Source organism: Contarinia nasturtii, unplaced genomic scaffold (assembly GCF_009176525.2).
Source record: "Contarinia nasturtii isolate CC-2019 unplaced genomic scaffold, AAFC_CNas_1.1 Cnas_scaffold_285, whole genome shotgun sequence".
NCBI lineage: Eukaryota > Metazoa > Arthropoda > Insecta > Diptera > Cecidomyiidae > Contarinia > Contarinia nasturtii.
The window spans coordinates 2,520,741-2,546,809 of NW_022197640.1; the positions used below are offsets into that span (position 1 = coordinate 2,520,741).

General features: G+C 34.2%; 1 protein-coding gene across 8 annotated transcripts in view; it reads left to right on the top strand.

Annotated features, from left to right (window-relative positions):
* Nucleotides 1-26,069, top strand: part of LOC116337713 (flocculation protein FLO11) — a 121,777-nt gene that overhangs the window by 70,855 nt on the left and 24,853 nt on the right. For 6 of the 8 annotated variants that reach the window (XM_031762504.1, XM_031762507.1, XM_031762509.1 and 3 more), the window contains one exon: nucleotides 19,772-19,841. The exons of the other annotated variants lie outside the window; for them this stretch is intronic. The gene's annotated coding sequence lies outside the window, so the exon portion shown is untranslated. The remainder of the gene's footprint in view (nucleotides 1-19,771; nucleotides 19,842-26,069) is intronic. 8 annotated transcript variants of the gene reach the window in all.

Genomic DNA, 26,069 nt, shown 5'->3' on the forward strand with positions numbered 1-26,069 from the left:
TGTCGTTGGCGCGGTCGATGTTTTGTACGGGCCCGCTGCTCATTTCACATTGTACACTTCTATCATTTACTCTTAAATTTCAGTTTCGTTTGTAGATATTATGACTGTTATTAGCAAGCATATTTTCGCTCATATATTTTCAAACCGTAAATAGTTAAATGCATATTTATCTGAACGTCGGTTGTCTCAAAAGGCACCACATTTAACCATTTGGGGCTAGATGGATTGCCAATCTTTTGCAAATCGATCCGATTATTATTTTGTTCTCTCACTCCCACTCTCCTTTCCATTCGAATGTGTAACCAGACGATACTGAAAGGTTCATGTAAACTGTGTTTGTTACCTATTTTTGTGCTTTCTCGTTACTTTTCTTTTAGTTTTTTTCGTTGCCTCTTATTTCGGATGTTGTTATGGTTTCTAATAAATTAAACGTGATACTCAACAGAGAGTCAATCAAATATTTCACAATTTTTTTTCTTGTTGCCTTCATCGTTCTCGTTTGCTCGTTTTGATTTTTTTAACAACCAAATAACCACTACAATAACAACCATACAAGACGTATGCTTCGATAATGTTAGTTTGTGTATGTGTGCTCACCAGAAATGCTGCTAGCATTCACAGTAAGTCTAGCGCAAGAATGGATTTGTCGATGAGAACAGCACAAAAGAGAGAAAGAAACAAGAAAAAATCATCCAATAAATGAACACGAACGCATTGAAAAAGATAAGAAGCAAATCGTCAATTGGCATACTTATTACATGAACTCTGACACAGACGATGGAAAATGTAATGGCATTGGGAAATCTATAAGAAGAATGAAAAATTAAATAAAATCGAAAAGAACCTAAATGGTGATAAAATAAAAATTTATATATTTTTCCATGTACATAAATATTTTCCTCATTTCTCAATTTACACCGCTTTTTCATTTCCGTTATTTTGTCTTTTCCACTCTCTTTGTCCTTTTTGTGTGCACGTATACAAGTGTACATGCATATACATGTATATACATATGTATTAGAGACAGAGTTTCTTGCCTTCTTTTTGCCACATTCATTTTGACGTGGCCTCAGTGCCTCTGCTCACTTTTTTTTTGCATCGATTTTATTATATACGTTCACATTTACATCAGTTAGTGCTTTTTGCTACTGCTTATATAGAACCCTACACCAGTTTTTCCGTTTGATATACTTTTTTTTATGTGTATTCCTTTGGTGCTGACTCGGTTTTTTTTATTGTGGCCAATAAAAGACGCAATGGATTCGCGTGTTTGCTGAATTTGTTTTCCTTTGTGATACAAAATAACTTTGTTCTATATGCGCTTGAACATGAAATATATCTACTATGTACACATATATGAATGTCATCGTTGAAAATTGTGTGAAAGCGAACGTGAGCGCCTATATGTTTAACTACACATTTTTCTGTGGAATAAATGTAGTAGCTTCGCTTATAATAGATCTGTCAAAATATGACGTCCAACTTTTCCACGCTGACGAATTTGATTTGTGAACAATTGTTTTGTTTGAATATATACAACCAAATCAAATCGCATCGAACAAAGCACATCACGGCTGTATATGTAAATACATCGGTGATTTTTCATAATTACTTTTGTGTCAATCTCACTGGCAATTGGAGACGCGAATGTAAACGCGTGCACACATTCAAACAAACAAACAAACATTAACATAACCATCATAAGAGAGATGTGAGTTTAGCATTGTGTGACAATTTGCGACAATTCATCGAAATATATATTTTCCCGTTATACATCATTTCTTTTTTATTTCGCAAAACTTTGTATGTGAAATTCAAAAATTCACTGCGACATTCCGTAATTTGTGTACTTGTGTAACACATAACACGGCCGATCCATAAGCATCGTTTAATTTAAGACTGCCCTTGTGGATAAAAGATGGAAAGAGAAGAAAGAAATGAGCGTGCGCTCAATCGATTTTACGGATTTCACGACTTCTGCCAAAACATTTAAAATGACGATTAAATTTTTAATGATTCAGCATATTCGGTTGTTTCGTTTTCCTTGATCATCTCAAGTTGAGCATGAACCGCACACATTCTTTTCTATTACAACCAAATCGCCCATTCAATCACTCAACAAAAAAATATTTTATGTGACATTTGACTGTCGAAATACAGTTCATAAACTACTTTAGCTATCTACAAACATCCGACACGAAAAACAAAACGAGCAGAAACAATGTGTGACAGCGCCAACGGCGCACGGCACACGGCACACATATGAATGAAACAAGAGATATATATATATATATATTTGATATTATAAATCTACTGTAAACCAGATGAAAAACATGAGACAAGTGTAGATTGCGAATATAAAAGTGGAAAATAAGTGCGCTGACATCGATATGGCTAAAGTTGATAATTGAGCATTTAACCGAACAACTTGAGTTTAGTTCACTAAACTATGTATATGCTGTTCTTTATTTTCATTTTGGGGTTCCTCTTTCTTTCTTATTCGCTGTATTTGGTTGTTGTTGTTGATTGCCGTTTTATTTTCATTTGATTTTCTCAAACAAGCATAACTAAATATAGCGGCCTATTTACATGCATACAAATCTTTTGCGCATTTCAATTTTAAAAATAGACAGAGGAAATGAAAAGCAAGCGCACAAATGACGGATGCTCAAAAGAGAGCGCGTCATATAGCGCGTAGCATGCTTTAGTTTCAAATGTTCATGTTTTCTTGGCATCAAAGAGAGGACCAATGAAAGAGACAGACGAAGATGATTCACGAAATTGTCGACATAAACGGAATCCGTATTCGTACGCGAATCGCAGATGTAATGTCTCAACAACAACATAATTTGTGATTGTAATCACTTGTGAATTCACAATAAACATGATGTCTTCTTTTGTCATGTGCGGCTCTTTTTTATCGCTTCGTTCAATTGTTTGTTGATGTGGTCTTGAAATCTGGCAAAGAGTTTCAACAAAGCACATCATCATCAACAACAACAACATTTGGGAGAGCGAAAAAAAAACGTTCCAACAGCAACGACAAAAATCGCAGCAAGAAAAAAAAAGTGAACGACACAAAATATGTGGCCGTAAACGACTTAGTCATTGCTATACATTCATAACCATAGGTGATGACCAAAAAAACGAACAAAAGCATCATAAGGCCACACGCAAACGGGCAACAATCTCTCGCACATTGTAAGTTCCAATGAACTGGATAATTAATTGAATGAGTTTTGATCGGGTCAAAGTCATTAAAAAGCGACGAGCAAAAGATTTATTATTGAATTATTTGCCAAATGATACGATAGAGAAAACACACGATATACATTATTTAAAAAAAAAAACGTGCTATTCGGCTATTTATCCTCTTTCCTCTCTGTTTCTCTACTTATATTTCTCTATATTTTCACGGAACACATTTTAACGTACAGATTTCATCTTTACATATACAATTTTTGTGTTTATTATATTGTGTATCATTTTGTATTTGCGCAATGCATTTATATTGCTAGAAGGCAATGCTTGCAGAAAAGAAAAACTAAGTAAATCGATTCAAGTGAATTGTGTGCTTTTAAATGATTGAAAACTATAATTCGCACAATGGAAATAAAGAGAGTAACACTGTCTTTCTATTGATACAATTTCATTCAGTGCAATTTCAACGAATTGTATTTTGAATTTGCCATGAAATTGAGCTAAAAAAGGCCATTTTATGGCAATCGATATATGTTTCAACTGCCCCATTTACTTTGGGAATTGAAAGAAAATATATACCCAGCAAAATGTAATTATAAAAATAGAATAATGAAGCGGATTCTCCTTAAAATCATATCCAATTTTGATGACTGCACAAAATTTTCACATTTTATCTGATTCTCTTGTGTTTCTCATAAAATCCCACACAAAATTTAATTAACTCGATTCGAAATTTTCTGGAATCAATAGATAAATTGGCAAATATCAGAAATTTTGCTTGAAAAAAATGTGTGGTTTGTTTTTTTTTTTTCGTCTGTTCTCGTCTCAAATTGAAAAACATAAGGCACAGAAAACACTTGGCAATTGTAAGGAGATTGTTGGTTCGAAACAAGAGCTGTGTGTGAAATTTCGAATGTGTGTAAGCAACAGAGAACAACGATAAGAATATCTACATATAAATAAACAAAATATGCCTTTAAGAAATTTAAGTTGATCGGTATATGCGATAGGACGTCGGTTGTAAAACATGTTTTTCATGAAATATAGCAATTTTTAGATACAAATACTTGCCCCGTTGATATTCATCGTTTGTTGTTTTACTGAAACATGGAACAAGCATCATCAATATTGTTTTACGTCATATAGCATTGCTCTGATGAATTGATTGCCCAAAATGACATTGTACATATTCATTCTCTATTTTAAGCTTTCTGGTGAGATTTTAATAACAACAACAAAAAAAAAAATACGGCAACGCGTTGTAAGAACAACCAAAATATATGGATATATGCATCCGAAACATATAATACATTACCAAAGGCACAGTTTAACGTACCTCTTCGTACGATATTCAATTTCAATATTTTACAAACACTTCAAGTGCATGCTATAAATGCGGTAAGCTTTCATGCACACTATGTGCATTCGTGTTTAAGAATGAAAGAGAGAGAGAGAGAGAGAAAGCAAAGCGTATTATGCCGAAGGCGTTTAATTTAGGTGACTTCCCAACTTTACCATATGCATTATTGTATTATTATATATACGATGCATGACTGCTACGACTTTCATACTATGTCTACCGGGACATATTGAAATATAATAATAATGACAATATATTTAATGTACAGAGACGACGGAATGACAAACATGTTGAATAGAAAATTTCGACACTAAACTAATTGGCAGCTGTCAGAAAATGTTATATTTGTTTAAAATTACAGAAGTACACAAACACACACATACACAGAGAAAGAGATAGAGAAAGAGAGAACGAGATGACGAAATGCGAATTATGTGCACTGAATGCAGTTAATGTTGTAATGTTGCTCGAACGAGATGCAAACATATTTAAAGAAAATTGGTTTTGTGTGTTTTTTTTGGGGGGGGGGGGTATTTGTTGCATTTATTTTTTTGAAATAAAGAAACTAAATAAACAGAAGCAAAACACTGCCTATTCATATGTTCCAAATTAAAATTGAATAAAAAAAAATATTCAAATAGGATGAACACAAAATGTAAAAGTCGAAATATCCGTCATTAAACTGTCTAGTTTTGATTCTTAAAAAACTTCTAAGCGCGATTCAATTTTTTAAATATTGACTGTTCATAATTTGAATTTGTTTTTGTCTCTCTTCTCATTGGTGATTAGCGATGTGATCATTTCGTTACGGCAAATTTTTCGTGCATATTTCAAATATTGTACATTCTAATCGAAAATTCGATTGCAAATGGCACAAAACACTTGTTTCAAATTATTTAATCTACACCCATATTTGTGCGAAAATGTTGAAATCGAGACGGAACAAGAGCAGAGTAGAATGCGCATAGTGGCAGTACTTAAAGTGTATTGAAGCACACTGATTATTTTGTAATAGTATTTTCATTTCGTACCGCATGACTGTTAACAATAATTGTATGCAATTTACATTATTGCAATTATTATTTGTGCATATTTAAGTATCAATTATAAGGAATGCCAACGATAAAAAGGAGCAACGGGGGGAAAGAGTTAAAAAGATAGAGTGTGGCACATGAACTAACCGGTGCGCATACACATCGAAATAGAGGGAGAAAGTTGCGAATGGCAATTCCGAACAGTGGCACCAAAAAATTATACTATTTTACTGCGATTACGCGCGTGTGAATGTTTTATTTGAGTTTTATACATTGTTCATTTTCTTTCGTATCAAAATGCATAGTAATATTGCTTGCGTATGGAACAGGACGAATGAATGAATATAAACAACAGCACAAAAAGAGAAAGAAATGTGAATTTAGCAATAAAAATTTTATGATGGAATTAATATTGTGCTGAAGTGTAAATGAATATGCATTAAAGATAAACAATAATAATAATAGTTATAAGCGCAAAAAAAAACATACGCACAAATAGATGTACACAGCAAGAGGGATAGAGAACAGAGCAGAAAATAAAGCGGCAACGTCAATTGAATAAAAGCAAGAATTGCAACAACAGAATAAGGTCAATAAAAAACAAAATATGCATGCTCCCGAAGAGGACAAACTAGTTTGCTATGGCCAATCGTCAAGTTATATGAGAGAGCAGTCGAGAGCCGCAAGCACATACAGCAGCCATAAAAATCGTTTTTGATGAAACATTTTGAACAAAAAGGCCGACCGCGGAAAAAAATATGTGTAATTAGGACTCATAGGGTTTATGGTTGAACTTATCAAATATGCAGCTCTCTCTCTCTACCCATCTACTGACTTGTTTCGTTCGAGTGCAGAATAATAAACGAACAAACGAATGAATGAGAAAAGAAAATAGAGGTGGCAGTGAACTAAACCGCGTTGAAGCATCGACGAGAAAATCGATTTAAAGGTGCGTCCTCTTGAATAAATATACGAATGCGTTACTTTTTTGCTGTGTTGTTCCTGTCTTCGGTGTCCATTGCCTGTTCTCCCCCTTCTCTTGACATGGCATTATTATTTTTCTCTTTTTTTTTTTGTTCATCACCATTCTCGCCTTTTGAACTGCAGCAGTTGCTGTTATTGCCGGTTTATTTTACTCGTGTTTGCGCTTAACACTGAAACAAATTTATTATTGAATTAATGTTCGAGCTAAAAATTTCAGAGGAAGAAAGAAAAAAAATATATGAAGAGAAATACACGAGCGTGAACGCGCACACAACAAAGACCATACGGCAATATTGTAATTTACCAACGAGTATAAACCATTGTTGTATTGGCATTGTGTGTGGATTGTATTATATAAATGCCGAACGTTGAGCTACTTTTTCTCTCTCGCTCTCGCTCATCATTATTATTTGCCATTAGCAAGCAATGTGTTGTTTCTGTTACTGCTGCTGCTGTTGAAAACAGTTTGCTGTCGGTGCACCATATATTTGTTAATATGTGTGTTTGATAAATGTACGTCATATGTCGCGAACATATAAATTTAAAACACTCAAACGGAACACAATTCGTCATCGGGTCCCATAAACGAAAAAATTTCCATTTTCGGTTAATTTTAACAATGTAAATGAATTGCGGCCGATATCCCATGAGTGATTCATTTGGTTGAGTTATGAAAATTATTACTTGCTAATGACGCCACGATTTTTCTCATTCGACTCTCTCTCTCTTGATCATCATTATTTTGACCGCTTAGTTGTTCATAAACTATTTATATTCTCAATAGATTAAATAACCAATTTACCAATGTATGCATGTACATCAATTCTGCAGTAAATACTCTTATTTTAAATTGATTTGTTCCATGAACTAGAATTTAAAGGAAAAAAATGAATAACAAATATGCTCTTTGCTTCGATCGATTGCGATGCGATAAAGTTTCGTTGAACGTTGTACCCATTCTTATTGAGTGCACATCGATGAGATCGTTCCCTTTTTTCGGGATGTTATAGTATTTGATTTGCATCCGTCCATAAATTTACTTCTTCATATACTCGTTTACTTCCAGCGAAAGATGATAGAGAGATAAAATTAGATGTATATATGGGTTGTGTGGCTGTCGGTCGTTTGATCGCCTTCATTTAAACATCATACGCTTTGTGCGGTTTTCAATATGCATTTTGCCTCCATTCTTTACAATGTATATATACGTTTTTCATTCTTCATTTTGGATCATATTTGTGTATGCATACACACAATTATAATTGACTGTCTATAAACACGCGATATTTCTGTTTTGTATGCTTTTTCTTCTCTTTCTCTCTCTCTCTCTCTCTGTTCTCCGCACATTCTATCCTTTTACTTTTAATCGTGTGTTCACTGAACACTGTTCGGTTTCGTAGCGTATCGTACTCTGTTGCTGCTGCTCTTCATCGTTTGTCGTTCAAGTATACATATTTCTATTGTAACATGCTCATATTTTTTCATCGTTGCCATTTGTTTTCTTATATAGTTTTTTTTGTTCCCTCATTTTTCGTTAAGCTGACAAATTCTATTCGTTCCGTTCGTAATATGTTATGCATGCTTTTCACCGTGTATACACACGGTGTCGTGTTTCAATTTCGTTCGTGCTTTTTCAGTTTTTGTTCCTTCTGAATTTGATTTGTGTGACAAAAGGACAGAATTGTTTTTAATTTCATTCTCTCGTCCCCTCTTTCTCTCTCGATTTTTATTTGAAGTTTTTTTCTTCTTCTTTTAATTTTTACGAATAACAAATTCGTATCGTTTCACTTAATTGCCATTTTATTGATGTGAACTGGGAGCATATGTATCTCTATTTTGATGTGATTTAGTAGACTCAACAATAGCATTTGCTTGCACCCAAATATTCATTGAGAAATTGAACTGAATTCTCCTCATTTGATGTGCCAAATAAATACAATGCTGTTGTTTCTTCTTTGCATTTTTTTATAATTCAATATTTGCTGCTTATCTCGTTCACATATAATGCGTCAAACGAATAAACGACGAAAGCGCAATGTGCGATAAAATCAAATCGTTGAATACGAAATGACAAAAGATGACAAAACACCAAAGCGACCAAAGTCCATAATACAATGTTTTTTGATGATGCATACACAGCAACTATTCAAATAGCTAATTATGGTAATAGAGATAAATGTCTAATCGTCACATTTGAACTAGAAACCATGGTTTAATGTTTATCTGTTTATCTCATTTGCTTCTTCTTGATTGCCCACACTTCAAATGCAGTGGCAAATGTAAATAAAATCAAGTTAGTTTTCACATGAACATATTCAATTTCACAGAGCATGTATCTCGTTGCCGACTGTTTGAACAGCAATTCCATTTTTTGCGCCAAGGAAGATCATCTCATTACGATGAACCAAAATCATGACCATTTTGGATACTATTACGATTTGGCACCACTGAGCATAGGCATATAGCCATAGGCTTTTGCAAAATGTGTTATGCCAAAAAAAGAAGAGAAAAAAACACACACACACATACAGAAAACTGGTTTTGTCATAATATTTTCACACATTTTTTCTCATTGTGCGCGTCTCCTTCGCTTAATTTCGCCTAATTGGCATTATTAGCAACAATAATAAATGAATAAATAAATAAATTAAGTAAAATTGATTTCTTGTGTGCGCTTTTGCTTGTTTTCTCTATCTCTCTTTATTGCTGTGTGTTCATATTCTCAAGCAACTTCATTCTGATCGGTGTATGTGCTTGAACATTCTCTACTTGCTTTAATGTTTTAATGAAAGACCGAAAGTATAAAGCAATCTCTCGATTTGTGCGAACAAATGTGCGCACACGCACATCACAAATTAAAACAACAACAATAAAAAAAAAACAAAATGAAATAATACAGAAAACCGATGACAAACGCACAACACACTCGTCGTCAAACGGTGCACGACAAATTTATTCATTTGTAAAATTGTTTCATTGAAAATAATTCGCCTCAACTAAAAGCAATCTATTTATAATTAATATCGAATGCTAAGTCGCCATAAAGAGTTGCAAAAGAGAAGCAAAAAGAGCAATGAAATGAAAAAAAAACACGACGTTTAAATGAAAAATTTGAATCCATGTATTTGAGGCGAGAACACAAAAATCGCGCACACACGTCGTGATTGCCTTTCAGCTACCAAAAAAAAACACACATACACACTCATGCATACGAGGGAGCACATATCATTTCAAATCATCATGAATATTTCTTGAATGATGCGTCGAAATGTTAAATACAATAAATATGCCGATAGAGCAGAAAAAACTCAATAAAATTGAAATCGACTGACGCTTAGTTGAAATAGCACGAAAGCTTTGGCGCGCGCGCACGATGAATTGCGTGAAAAAATTTGCCAAATTGTTTTTTAAACAGCAACCAAAATACAAACAAGCTAACGAAGACGAACAATCATGATAATTTTGAGTATATTAATGAATAAAATCGGTCAAAAAGTTTCTTTCAATGTTGGCACGAAGAGCAAAAAAAAAATGATTTGTATGTAATTATTTGCCTGCTTTTTCGTTACACTTCATCTCTTTTCGTCCACAATAAAAGTTTCGATGGCATGACGAACATCGGCTTTTTTGTGAATATTTGAATAACGAACTGAAAACCTGTATAATTTTTTTTAAACAATCAATAACCATATGATAGGCTATGTTTTGTGGGCAGATGGAATAAAACAAAAAAAAAATCTATTCATACTTTTATCCGTATGATTTGTAGACATGTCGATGCTGCTTTCAATTTAAATCCATACATGTCTTTGACTAATAGGCTTCGTAAAATAATGTTTTTTTTTCGTGGTTTTCATTAATTCAAATATTCATCATACGTAATTGTCTGCTATCATTTACGTCCACCGTTGATATAGTCGCATTCTGAATAGAAGTGATAAAACCATTTTAAAACGTGAGGCGTGTGTACGTGTATACGTTGTTTGAAATTTAAAACCGAAAATACTTGGCAAATGCAGCCATACCAATCCATCCTGAAAATGAAGACTTTCTTTTTCCCATTTTGTTGTACGGTGTCGCATGTATTAATATCATCTAGTCAACGACGGTAAAATGGTTTATAAACGATGGCCGCCAATTTTATTGTATCCCAATCAAGTTGTTTGATCCGTTGTTGTTGTCGTTATTGCCGCATGTATTACTACTACTATCCATAGTCTCTTTTTTTAATTACTTCATTAACGATAATGTTCGCAACTCAGCAGCATTTATTCGTGTAGAAGATGTAATACAGTCGGTTATAGCTAATGTGAGCTTTAATACATGCGCCAACATATGATACATACAAGAAACATGATGTGATGTATATGAGACACCTTTTATTGAAATACGAAATGCCACACAACATGCGATTATTGAGCATATAGAAGACGGGTCTAGCAAAGAAACACACGCACACACACACAAAATACAAAATAACGTGCGCTCACTTATATAGGTTCCAATTTAATAACAGCTAGATGGTAATGCTTAAGGTGGAATATCAACGACAGAACTTATGATTTTTAAAGTTGTTTTCTATTGTCTGAAATGATTTTCTGCCAAAATTTATTGAAAACCAAACTCATCAAGATTTTAAATGTTCACAACAAATTAATTGGAACACTAAATAGCAACTCATCGCTTATTATAAATTACAATGTAAAATTGAAAAACTGAATCAACACATTAAAAAAGAACCAAAACCCAGATTAAACTGAATTGATGGGCTTAATGTTGTACATTAAGCAACACACAAACAATATCATCCAAGCGGATCGTTAATAATCGTCTAAAAGATAAATTATTTAGACAGAGTGTAAATGCTTTTTTTTCTTTTTTTTTTCTTCTCTCTCTCTCCTCCGTTTCTTTCATTTATTTTATGAAAACGATGCGCAAAGGAAAAAAACGATGCATACTTAGCCGCATATAATGCGCGAGTCAGACAAAATGATGTACCATGATATTAAATACCACGAATGAAGAGAACAAAAAAGCCTTCATTTTTATCTCGTTCTTTCTTTACTTGTTCTTGCCGTCGTTAAATCTCTGTCATGATTTTGTGTGAGCTGCGTTTTTCGATTCTCCTATCTTTACATTCGCTTGCTTTCTATGGTGTTTTTGTTTGTTTGTTTGTTTATTTGTTCGTGGTTGTTGTTGTTGTTGTTGTTGCTGTTATTCATTCTGGTTGTGTTTCATTTCACTCGGTTCGTTCGTTCGTTCGATCGCCTTTCAAAATCGGCATCTATTTGTTTAATGATGGTGATGATGTGTACGCGAACTCTCATGAACTGTCAGTTCTAAAATTATTTTCCACTGAAATATTCAATTAGATATTCAAACGATGGAACGAACAGAATAATTGAAGATGAAAAAAAAAAAACCATACAGAAGAAGTGGCTTTGAACAAGATTTTTTTTTGTTTTGAATATTTCTCATTCTTTTTGTATGAAATGATGGCGGATTCGTTAGACGGAATTATCGCTTTGTTAGCTCGTTGTCGTTGTTGTTACTCATGAGTGAATTGTTATTTGTGAATTTGGTTTTTAATTAAGAATGCCATAATATCATTTGTTGACGCGACTCACTCAATTTTTACATCAAGACCACAATTCATAATTAATTTTATTTTTCTTCATTTTCAATATCAAATATATTTTTTTAAACTCTAATTGATAGTGCTGCCAATAAATGAAAGGTGTTTCTTTTTTTTATTCCATAGTGATAGATAATCGATTGATTTAATTCACTTTTGTGAATATAACCACTGCACACAGTTGCACATATTGAAGAGCATACAATTTTTATAGTTTATCTTCGAGTTAAATTGAGCACAGTTGCGGCAATTAAAATCCGCCTGTATATAATTCATGAAGATGAACTTTTGAAAAACAAAACAAACAAACAAAAAAAACACATAAATTGCATCGAATTGTCTGTTTGTATTCGAAACGACGCAATTTCCAGGCGCTCTCTTGCACAGCAAAACAAAATATAAATTACTTTGCAAAAGTTGAAAGGACGATATGCCATCAATTTCAATTTCGAAGATCTGAAAAAGTCAAACCGAAAATGACAATCGTAATGGAATACAACGTGACATAACATAAAATGTAAATGTGAGAGCGATTCGAATGCATTTCATTCCCATGTTTTTGTGTGTATCGATCAATGGGATTGGAGGTGGTGGAGCGGCATCGATGCTCAGAGACAAAAGCGATGGAGCGAGAATAAGAGTGAAATATGTATGCGCCGCGTATAAAATGTATAGTATGCATTCGTGAACAAGTCAAATTCAAGTAGAAACCAATTTAAAAAGTTTTGCTGACGTTTTTATATCAATCAGAGTTTTGCTTATAAGAAATACAGACAATTTTTACAGCATTATTTTGTTGTACATGTGCAAAATGACTATTAGTTACATTTAGAATATATGTTGACTTTTTATAGAGACTGAACGAAATGCAGTCAGAGCCGCTCATCATCGTCATCATGGTTTGAGTTTTGTCATTTGATTTGATGGCATCATGCCGTAAGTGTACTTTGAATGTTTGCCCAGTAGGAATGTTTGCGGTTGTCGTTTTAACAATGTTGCTCTCGCATCAAAATCTCACACAAGCGCATACGAAAAAGCATAAAACCGTAGCATTTCACTTTTCTACGCTGTTTCACAGTGCTCTGGCGGCTCTTGGCCAACATGATGTTCAACATTCTGCCATCGAAAAATTGTGATAGAATCAAATTAGATTCACAGCCATTATATGATTGAGTTTGAATAGAGTATGAAAAAGAAGCGACCGCGTTTACCATTTATACTTCTTTGAAGGCAATGTCAGTGTGCCAATAGCGAATATATCTCGTCTTTGTTTCTTCGCATCTAATAAATGCTTTAATTTAAAATTAATGCATGTTCATTCGATTGGATTTGCAAATTCATTGCTGTACAATCTGTTTGAATTGGTAATGAAATCACCGATTCAAAGGCAGAAAATAATGCAAGCGAATGTGTGTTTGTGTTGTTATTCTCGCTCTTGACAAATCGATAACCAACAAATAATTTGACTGCAGATTAACAAATGCTGAAGTTGTTTGTGTTGTTTTTCGTTTCCATCGTTTAAAAATGTTCAGTCACTCAATTCGGTACGCGAACATCGTCAAAATAATCGATTTGATTTTCAAATTAATTCATTTTTCGAATCGAAATAATCAATTGAAATAACAAAATGAGCAATTGATTATGTTTTTTTTTTCTTTTAATTCCGTAGTTGAAAGCGACAATGGTGTTAACATAAAACACACTTTTCGGTCGATATTGATTTTAATTGCATCATTCATAGTTGAGTTTGAGTGTTGATTTTATGCACAAAAACCAATGAAAATCACACGGTATTTCCTTTTTGAAAAATATTTATATTATGCACGACAAAAAAGGAACAACAAATTAAATGTAAACACCGAACGTGAACTAGACACACGCATACACAAACACCTCCATTCATTTTGCATAGCATTTAAAATTGGACGTGGTTTCGACTGACACGCGGAGATCGTGCGTGTCCATGATCAATACCGCATAATCAAAGATTCTTTATGTGGCTCTCAATTCATTAGACACCATCATATAAAATATTTGCATGACCGAAAAGAGTGGTCATACAAAGAAATCCACCGAACGCATTGAAACCAATGAATACCATGGAAATGGAATTAAAATTGAGTTGCTCGCAACGAAGCAAAAAGACAACATGAAATCGTGCGCATTTTTGCATTCGAATAAAATCATGTTCGCAAAAAAAACCCATCCATGAACTCTGGGCTGATGCCACCATCAGGTTGTGGTGTTTGAGACTGAGAAATATACATATATACGCGCATACATACAAAATAAAAATGGTCGACAAACGATGCCAGCAACGACAAACAAGTCAAGTAGTATTTACTCAGTGAATACGACTAAAAAGCAACAACAATAACATATCGCATCGCGAGAGGAAAAAAAAACGTATACAGAACATGTATCTAAATAAATGAACGACAGCGAACGAGCATCTAACAAATTATACAAAATTTTGGCACCATTAATTTTATGCGATGTCTACGGTTACATTTGTTGGTGCGTTTGCGTCCCTTTCTCGCTCTCCATCTTTGAATTTTTGTCTCTCTTCCATATTCTCTTCGTCTTAAACTCGAAGCGTTTTGCTTAAAAAAAATTTTTTTTTTATATATTTTTCTCTTCGTTCTTTTTTGTGATATGCGCGAGCTGATTTAGTAATGACCGCAATCAGAATTCGTTTGTACGTTATTTGCTATGTGAAACACGAAGCCTGATCGCGTTTTTGTCGCGTTTGCTTTTTTATATGTTGTTTGTTTTTTTTTTCAACTTGCTACTTTTGCCATTGCTCTTGTTTGGGTTTCTCATCTTCTTTCTTTTCTCAGCATTTTTCGTTCTGCTTTAAAATGAATATGTAAACTTATACACTTGAATTTTATACGTCAATTTATTCCGTATCTCCGTATCTCTCTTACTCTTTTGTCTCTCATCATATATTATCGTGCACTATGTGTATCGTTCAAATAGTGTTAAATCAATTGATGATGCTGTCGCACGTTTATGTGTGCACGCTCTTTTGCGACTTGGCAAAACAAAAAGCGCTTAGGCGTTTTATTTATGAAAGAAATTTACATATTATGATGGATTTGATTTAACGATGATTTATATTGTTTTAATATTCCATGCCACAAAGGCATTTAATAGTAGCCGACAAAAATAACAAATATCAAGTAGCCGAAACTGAAACCGTGACATTTGCCACTTTTGAATCGAGCACATATTTGTTTCGTTTTTAATGACTATGAAAATTGTCAAAACAATGCATTGAGATAATCTCGATGAAATAAAAAAAAGACATGAAAAACATAAATCAATTAAATAAATTTAAAATAAATGTACACGTTCAGTCTATAATTGCCGATACTCGATAAAGTAACCCGATCAACATTCGGATGGAGAGGGCAAATGGCTATAACGAAATTGACGGAAAGAGAGTAAGAGTTGGGGAGAGAGAGAGAGAAAATTTGAGCATTTCAATAGCAGGATATATGCGAGCATCCAAACAAACAAAACAATTTAGTTTGTGACGGTTTTGATTTTCCGCTTTTCACCTTTAACATTGATACAATAACGAAACGTTATATAAAAACATTATACCAATGATAGGGAGGATATCAACTCGTACGCACATAATAACAATAACTCAAATGGTGTAACGGAACATTAATGTAATATGCGATAGCGATAGCTAATGGTTAACCCATCAGCTTGGTTGCTCTTTATTTTTTTTATTCTATTTTTCTTTTATCTCAAACGTTGTCGATGATATGCAAACACCCCGTTCCCGTTCGCAATGTCGCTTGCGAAAAGTTATGTTTCGCATACACGCATACAGCACCAAAGCGTCACATACAAACACATGCACAACGCATTTCCCATACAATGGAAAATCGTTTCGTTTGTTGTGTTGTGTTGTAATGTAGTAGTGGTTTGGTGTGCGCTCTTAGCGCACATGATTTATTCTGTTAGTGACGACAAGCACCATATCCACAATCAAGCGGAGCAACAGCATAGCAGTATTTCACACCTTTTACAAAAAAAATATACATATACTATGCAGAGAAAGAGATAGTATGTATGTGCACCGCTTTTCCCTTCGTTTACATTTCGATTTGTCTTTTGGCTTGACTTGGCACTGTTCGGCACATCAGTTTTAACTTTAACTTTGGCTATGGCTGTGATTCCGATTCGGCTTTGGCCGTGTGTACGCTCGTATTTGTATTACACATTTGTTTGTATATGAATTGATATAAATGGTCGCATTTGATGCGCAGTAGCAACTGGGAACCATTTTCCATTAGCATTTGGTGCCGTATACGATGTATGTGCTGTTGATTTTTTTTTTGTTCTTTCGCATTGGTGATGATGTTGCTATATAACCAAATACGCGTACGAGAAACACTCCAAAAACCATTGCTCGAAAGCAAGCAAAAATAAGATAGCAAATGGTTACCAATTTCGGCATGATATAGTTAAAACCATATTCATGGATCTCAACTCGACTTCCATCCACACCAACACAAATACAGAGAGAGAGAGACTGGAGCGCGCGGGCGCGCTCATTCTCGTTTATACTGCATACAAGCACAACATTGTCGCTGCCACAATTACAATCGCAACGCGTTTTTCCTATTAGATTGGATTATATTATGTTGAATCTTTGGAAAATGTGAACATCGAATGTGAATGGCATGTGTATGCGTGCGGATTGTTTTTTGTTGTTGTTGGTTTCTTCACTTTCTTCTCGTCTCCTTTTTGCTGATTTCCATTTTATTTCACTGGCACTCGCTCCCCCGGTTTAGCCGATCTACGATGTAATAAAATATGTTGGGTAGTTTTTATTAGGCATTTCTTTGTATCGGATGTTTAACGGTGGCAAAATGTTTGCGCGTCTGTTTGTATGACGAAAAATAAATTAGTGGTTTTGGAAGATGTTTGCTTAGTATAATGTAAATGTATGCATTCATTCGCTCGCTTACATGCTCACTCACACAAACATCACTTTTTGGCATGAGATACCCATGTATCTAATTCGTTTAAATTCGTTGAAGGCTAGTTTATAGAAACGTTCAAGCGATATATAATTTAATACATTGACGGTATATGACGCTTCCTTTTTACAGTTTTTTTTTCTCGCTCTCTCCCCTTCGCTCTCATTCTCTGTCATACACCCTGCTCATTTAATACTCTCCGGCGGCCGTTTTACATACACGTTTCGCCTCTTCGCATCAGAATTTGAAATCAGATCCGTTTTTAATCCAGTTGTTGTAGACATTTCAAGTAATTATTTAAACGCTTCTCGATTAGGTGCCTATGCCCTACGGTTGGCAAAATTGCCCATTAATAATTGAAGTATTGAAGTCAAAATTGATGAACATTCCTTGTGCCAACACAAAACTTACACTCACATATACCATACAGAGAAATTCAAAACAGTCATCGTTTAAATACACCTATTGTTCTGAATTCGACTAAATGAAATGGCACATGTATAAAGTGCTAGTATATTCATTATTCGGTTTACATATGTGATACAAATGTAATCAAATCGAATCCAACTGCTGTGAAATGAGAAACTAGAGAAAATTGGAATGCTCCATTCGATTGAGGCAACAGCGAGCGGCATTAGTATAAAGGCAAAGTGGAAAAAATGAAAAACAAATGCAGAAACGATGGCACATACCTATGTCTTCGTGGTGGTGTGGTGTGGTGGTGGTGGTGGTGTGTGTGTATATGAAATCGAGAGCGAGAATTCCCATTCTCGCAAGAGAAACAGGAAGCGCAAGAGGGCGAAAGGAAGCACTTATAAATGGAAAAGTGCACAAAGGCTCAAGCAAATAGCAGTAAATATTTAACGTAGAGCAAAAACGTTGGCTACATTGTAGCAGTGCGAATTAGAAGTGAAATAAAATGGATAGAATATACAATTACATGAACGACAATTATTCGCCACTGTTATTATTATTATTATTATTATTATTCTAGCACTGTGCGCGTTTTGTGACTTACAAGTACAATAGATAGTTGTTTGTTGCAAGAATTGCTCTTCGTTTATTTCAATTTTCAAGTCCTGTTCATAAAAAACATGACAGAAAAAAAAACCAACATACATAAACTGTATATATTTCATATATAGTATCAACTGTTTTCTATATGGCAGCAACAAATAATAAAATGACTTAAAATATATAAATTCATGCAAGTATGCTGCCACCATACTATCGCATTCGTTACCTGAAAAGGCATGAAGAAAACGGCAGAATTCAGCAGAACGAAAAAAAAAATCAAAACACATAGTACACTGACAAAACTAAGGTTATGATTTTGACAACACCGTGTTGTAAATGCTTACATTCCAACGAATGTTGTGAAGTAGCCAACAATTGTTGTCATTGTGAATACGTACAATGGCATATATTATATGTATTCACAACGACAACAATTGTTGGCTACTTCACAACATTTGTTGGAATGTAAGCATTTACAACACGGTGTTGTCAAAATCATAACCTTAGTTTTGTCAGTGTAAGGCTATAGAAGAGGGAAAAAAGCAACGAAAACGAAAGGGAAATAACAAAGAACAACACAAGAATCAACTCAAAAATTATTTTATTCTATTTCCATTTATTACTCTTTCGGAGCGTATAAAATAAAATTATTTCATACACATTCGCGTGCATCATCGCACAACAACGAATATCGGCTACATGCTTTGTTACTTGTTTTTCTTTTTGTTTCGCTTTGCTCTTGATATTTTCTATTTCTTTCGGGCCAAAAGGTGTCTCTCTTTCTCTATGTGTTTTGTCAGATTTACTCGACAATACTTTTATGTTTCAAACCGAAAGTGAATGAAAAATGTGATAAAGAAAATTCTCTTTAAATTCACAAAACTTGAAAACTGACGAGAGTCTATTATTTAAAATAGAGATAAAAAAGTGGAAAATATTTTATTTATATGCGAAATGATCGAGGGATATTCAGATGAGAATTTGAATATTTTCATTTTTTTTGGAGTAGGAGTTGTTTGGTTCATTTGCACCAACATTTTTCATGTTAAACCGAAGCTGAAATATTGCCGTCACATAAATTGATTATCGAGCGCTATCGCAAATTATGAAACTGCTTTTTGAAATGTTATTTTACATATTACCTATAATTATAAATGATAATAAAATTATTATTTTCGTTTTGTCCATCTAGTAATCTCATAGAAATTTTATGAATATTTTGAGAGAAGAATCGATATTTGTTAAATCTTTATGCAACACAATTCTCAATATGAGGTTTTAGCAGAATCGAATCATTTTGACATTTCTCTGTAAATTTTGCACAGATAAGAAAAAATTCAAAAGATTTCTGTCGAAGCAAAAATGCAAGCAATTTGCTTTTGATTTCCTATTTACATGTTGATAAATTATATAGGATGTTACTTGGTGTTTCTCTATTGATTTAGTATAATTATGTTAAATTCCGTTAAATTTTCATTTTTCAACAATTTGATCACCATATACTAACAAATATTTTCTTTTTCTTTAATTTTAGGTAAGTTTCATCATTCTATTCTTCGTGCATCCAAGTTATAAACAAGCGAATATCGATAAGTGATTTGAAGGTAAATGAATTTAGATACTGAAAATAATAATCACTAGTCCAAAGAAACGATAGAAATCGAATCAATGTTATCCCAGCACCGGACGAGCATCGTTCAATTCAATTTAACATAGTCAAATAATCGAAGTGCATTTTATGTTTGCTTTCTAAGTAAGAAGAAGAAAAAAAGAGAAATATATGCTGCAATGTGTTCACATACCGATACGGCTAGCCACATTGCAATTGAATAATTGAAGACAACGGAAAGATGGCAAAGATGTGAATAGAGTATGCTTGAACGTGAGTGATTGAAATGAGAAATTGGAAAATGCCTATCGTTGTGCTAGCTCAAGACATTGTCTATCGTTTTTTTCTTCGAAACTTTTTTTTCAATTAGATTTTTTCGGTGCTTTCCTCTACTTAACGGTATAGAATATTGACGGTTTGGTGTGATTGCGATTAGATAGATCCAATTAAGGACCTCCGGTGTGCGAGGTAAAATTTCTAAAGGAAAAGTGAAACCTAAAAAAATGTCTTTGCTTTTCCAGAGAAATTCCCCAACAAATTTTTTGAAATCCCCCTACTCCCTTCGCATACCACTGTGGTTCTTGCCAGATATAATTTAATTTTTCTATGGCCCATGCATACCATCCCGATTTGCACTCATTTTTGTTTGCCGACGTGTAAGAGATTTACAACAATTTGTATTGCACTGGGAACAAAATAGTTACATAGAGTGCACAAGAGAAAGACGAAGAGAGTGATAAATGTTTTTCGAAATATTTGCCCAAGCCACGAACGTTTTCTATTGAGCAATCAATGTAGTGCGCATTTTATGTGTGTGTGTGTGTGTTTCTCTCTCTCTGTCTTTCGTTTACAGTGCGCATTTTGGCTTGACCTCATCACTTAACCTCAAACGAATTGAATAAGCGCACACAGACTTTCTATGCATACTATTTCTTTGATTCTCGGCAATGTCTGTCACAGTAAGTGCGTCCTAATCATTATCGGTTTATTTGTTTTCAGTATTTCGATGACATTTTTCACGTCCACGATCTGTGACAAACAAATATTTTTTATTCACTTCACGTCATAAAATGTTATAAACGCCGCCAAATGACTTAATAAAAATGGAAAATTGAATGAACAGTTGAACACATTCAACGAAGATTTATTTTCATTACAATTAATAAATTTGCCAACTTAATGCGCACAAACCAAAGACAGACACAGTGGCATGCAAAGCGCCACAAAGCACAACGCGTCATTATCACTTAAACGTGTTCGTTGAGAAGATGAGAGAGAAAAGAAGTTGAAAATTCAAGAACCATTAGACAAATCCTCAGACACATTTTTAATTGTTGATTATATGAAATGTTACATTAACGCGAGAGAAAAAAAAAACGTCCAATTGCATTTTGAATACGTTATTTCATCAACGTTTTCGTCAAGTCCCGAATATTTATCATATTGAAACACGCAAAATAACGCAAAAATTATATTCACAAAATGTGAGAGCAATTTTCCATGAAGATTTTCAAGTGTATATTAATCATATATAATGTACAAAATTGCAAGCACACTTTTGTCTCAGTCAATTGACATACAAAGCGATTGTGACATCACATTCTCCAAAATTAACAAAACGTACAACCACAACAATAAACTGATTATTATCCAAATGTGAATCATGAGCAAACAACTTTGAATAACAAGCAAACAAACAAACGTTCTCAATAAAAGTCAACCGAGTGACAGTTGCAATAAAAAAAAATCATTTTATTCCAACGATATATCTCGTCTTTTATCAATAAAATACGAGTTATTATAATAGAAATCAAATCCGTTGAAATATTCATGCTTTGATGCTTTAATTAAATTTGAGAGAGAGAAAGAGAGAGAGAGAGAGAGGCATGGAGACAGAGAGTGTGTGTTTGTTGCAATCGAATAATGGTTAATTACACTCAGGCAAGAAGTGAAAGAGATGGAGCGAGAGAGAAGCTATCAAAAACTTATTGAATCAATTATAACAATATGAAATGTTTTGTATGTGGTCGATTGTAGAGTGCACACAATTCAGATGAACGTGCCACCACACTACATACTCTCTCTCCCTCTCTCTCTCTCGCTTTCTCTTTCACACACACACACATATTATGTGATGCACAGCTGGTGCATTAATTTTTCTTCTGAAATTTTATTAAATTGTACTTAAATTTCATTGCAAGCAATCTTATTTAAGAGCGATTTGCTAGTGACTATAAAGTCAGTGATAACGATTCACTCTACTGGATGAATTGTATGGCGTTCTGTTGAATTTTGGTTTTGCTCGTTCGTTCTGTCTCTTTCTCTTCTTTTCGTCCAATGTAGTGTCTTTTGTGTTTGCTGTTCTCTCTCTTGCATACACCCAAACATTGGTTTCGATGCACGAAAATTGGAAACGGCAGCGGCGAAAAAAAGAAGAAAAACGCACACGACAAGTTCACTATACTTTGTTGGTGCCAGCAACATTGTTCAATTTTATAGCGTAGCCTTAAAAACATTTACATTCCTTTTTTGTGTCGTTACTTAATGACTTCGTGTAGTTGATTATTATGATTGTGTTGCCTGTGTGCTGTGTGTGCTCATTTCGTATCTCTTTTTTTTTCACTTGAGAAACTTATTCATAATTTAGCAAGCACATAAACTGAATGGAGCACGAATGGAAAGAGCGAAAAACCGACACACACACACACACACACACACACACACACACACATCTAAGCAATGAACATACTAAAATCGTAAGCGTGTGACCAGTAACTGAAATTAATTGTGTGCATGTGAGAGTGTCTGTGATATTTGCGTAGGGTCCACACAAAAATAGTCACACGATTTCTCATGCACATTCTATCGAAAGAGTAAAAAAAAATTGTACAACAACAAGCACGACTACTGTGCACTTTCAACTGAAAAGAAGATGTTAAAATGGTGCTCAACATAATGAACATTTAAAATTGATACACAGTATACACATCACCAAGAAGAAGCCAATTCCTTTCGGGAACGATGTATCAATGAAGAAAGTTTCCGCAAGAACTAATTTCATTTGCAATGATTTTTGACATTTGTACAAATGCATTGGCCTCATTGAACCAAACAATTCGTACAATACAAATCTTACATCATTTTTTTACCAAACCGAATTGTTTTGCCGAAAATTGTTATTACAATTGAACCGATAATGATAACAATAACGAATGCAATGCATTAATGCATGATTATCATGAAATTTAATGAGAAAATCGTTTTGTTCATTTTAATTATCTCTTTGTCAGACTTTCAACGCACACTCATTTGTCTTCCAATCTCTGTTGTCTCCCCTTCATCGAATTTACCACATTTGGCTGCGAATGTCTTTGGAAATGCCCAAGTGTCTACACGAAAAATGATTGTGAAAAACCAACGAAATGAGACAAACAGAAAAAAAAATTCATACAGAAATAATTTATTAATAATACACAAAATGCCACAAAACTGTTTGTATGTTCCATTTTTCCCTGCTGTTCGTTTCGGTCGTTTGTTTGTTGCACTCCTCAAATAATTCTCACACCCAGAAATATGCAACAACAACTGCAATTCCTTACATTTTGTGAATGCATGTATAAGACAAATATAATAAAAAATTATTGCTAAAAACAAAAACCCGTTTGCTAGAGAAAGAGCGAGAGTGAAGTGTGTTTTTTTTTCTTTCTTGAAACGAATAATAGAATGAAATTTCGTGCTTAGTGCAAACATACAATATGCATATAACAATAACATCAGGCCACAGAGCACCGGAGAGTGCACATTGCATACGAATTGACATGATGAAGAAAATGAAACAAAATATTGGCATAAAATGGCACATACGGTGTAAAAAGGATTAAATGTTACCACTATAGGATTAAATTTGAATACTTACTAAAAGTAGCTATAATAAGACCACGATGACATCCCGCACAATACCCAGGGCTTACGGCCGAGAGTTTCGTGCTTGATCTTGGATAGAACGCGATGTTCCTTGTATTGGTTGTTGATTCTGAAAGTAATGATTATAATAACAATACTTAATGTGAAATTCAAGTTAAACATAGTTAGTAGCATTTTAAATATTGCATAATGAAATTTGATATTTTTTTTTTTACCTGAATGGGTGCTGTAGGTCTTTGAAATACGGGGTGTAGTTCTTCATTCATTACAGCACACCGTCCTATGTTTGAATTGTTTAACAAATAACAAATTCATTACTTATTGTTCATATTGAGAAATCGATTCAATCAAATGCACAAACCTTTGTAGAGTATATTGCGACCGGCGTTTGTATCACGATTCCATGTGATAGTACGACCAATTGTCCGTTTTTCTTCGTAGCGTCGGAATTTTGATGCCATACGTGGTCCAGGACGAGGTCGATGTTTTCGTTGTTTCGTCAAAAGATGATTACTCTTCCGTGAATCGATGGGACCATGTGGTTTATTTCCTTCTGGCAATGGTTCGCATCCACGACAAGTAAAGTATCGATACTTCATCTTCACACGATCACCTTTCTTCGGAAATTCCAAGTCTTTGAAACACAATGAGCACACCTTTGTTGTTCGAAATTCATCCACTTTGACCACTGTACAGTTGCGCCGTCGCTTCATTTTCTCAAATAAATCGCGTACTTTCGACCGAATATAACCTATTTTTTAAATAAAATCACAAATAGTATTTGGCAAACTCAATATAATGGTGTTATAACTTCAATCATAAATAAATAAATAACCTTTTGCTTCTGAGTCGGCAGCAATGAAATTTTCACCGACAAATACGAATGTTTCTTTGCCATCGATCAACCAGTCTGCCAACTTGTCGAGTGTCTTATTCGTATCGATGTACTGTAGAAAATCTTGAAGTGCATATTCGTACTGCGTGTATGCTTCAAACTTCTCATTGAAATGCCGTAAAATATGATCGACATATCTATCAATGTTGTCTGAATGTGGACCTGGTTGCTCATCAAAAGATTCTCGGTGAATACGCATTTTTTCGTCGATGTTGAAAGTCAACTTTTTGCGCCATTTATTTCGCTTGCGATAGCCGATCATGTGATTATATTGACCCGATGTCAATCGAACGAGTTTTTCGCGGCGATTTTCCTTGTTCGGATCATTGTAATTGGTCACACAAACACCGCCAATCACCAGCCGAAGACCTGGATCGAGACCATACACTTGTTGTGCTTTCAATAACTTTTCTTGAGTCTCCCGCATGATTTCATTTTCGTCTTTGACAACGACGAATTTTGTGCGTTCCATCCAGAATGACATAGCCACTCCATCCGTTTGAATCGAATTTCGGAATTTTATAGTGGCACGATTGTCATTTTGCGGTGTTCTTTCAATGGCATCAATGTCAAAATACGTTCGCCAAAGCACGACCCAATCAGCGGCTTTTAATTCCTCACGTTGCTTTGGTGTTCCATCACGTCTAATGAGCCGTGGGTGTGGGCATCCGATCTCTCTCAGCATGCAATAAAGAGCTTTGTTATCGATGCGAATGTGATGTCTTTTAAACGTAGAAACTGGAAAAACGGTGAAATTTCTGTAATCACGGAGCTCTGTTCTTTCACCTCGTCGCAATGCCGCCTCTCTATTTCGTTGGTGATCACGAATGTACCTGTTGTATGATTGACGAGGAAATCAATAGAAATTGCATTGTTTAACGAATGAAACAAAAATGATTGTGTGCAACCGATTGATTTGAAATAATGTAAAAATATTAACGGCTTACCGTTGCAAATGTAGAAATATTGGTACGTATTTGAACCAATTGCCTGCCGTCGTCATCGTAAAAAAATATGCTCGACCATCTCCGAAACGAATTGGATGCAATTCATTTTTTAGTATTTCAATTAGATACGGATCTGCGAAGCCCGATCATGGTATAGGATTTCCTATATAAACCTTGTAACTAACAACACCTCTAATGTGTATTCCGAGTACTAATCGACGTTTGTAACAATATGGCCGTCACGGTTTGGCAAAATCATAATGAATCGATTAAACTGCCTTAAACTGTTAAAATAAAACAGTAAAAATAAATAGATTTTAATTTTTTACATTTTTGAAAATAAAAAATCTTTTGTTTTTTTAATCTTGTGAGATTTTCTGTCCAAAATATTCAAAAATATCAAATTAATTAAAATGAATTGGTTGACATAACCTCACTTTTGTGTCACAATCGTGAT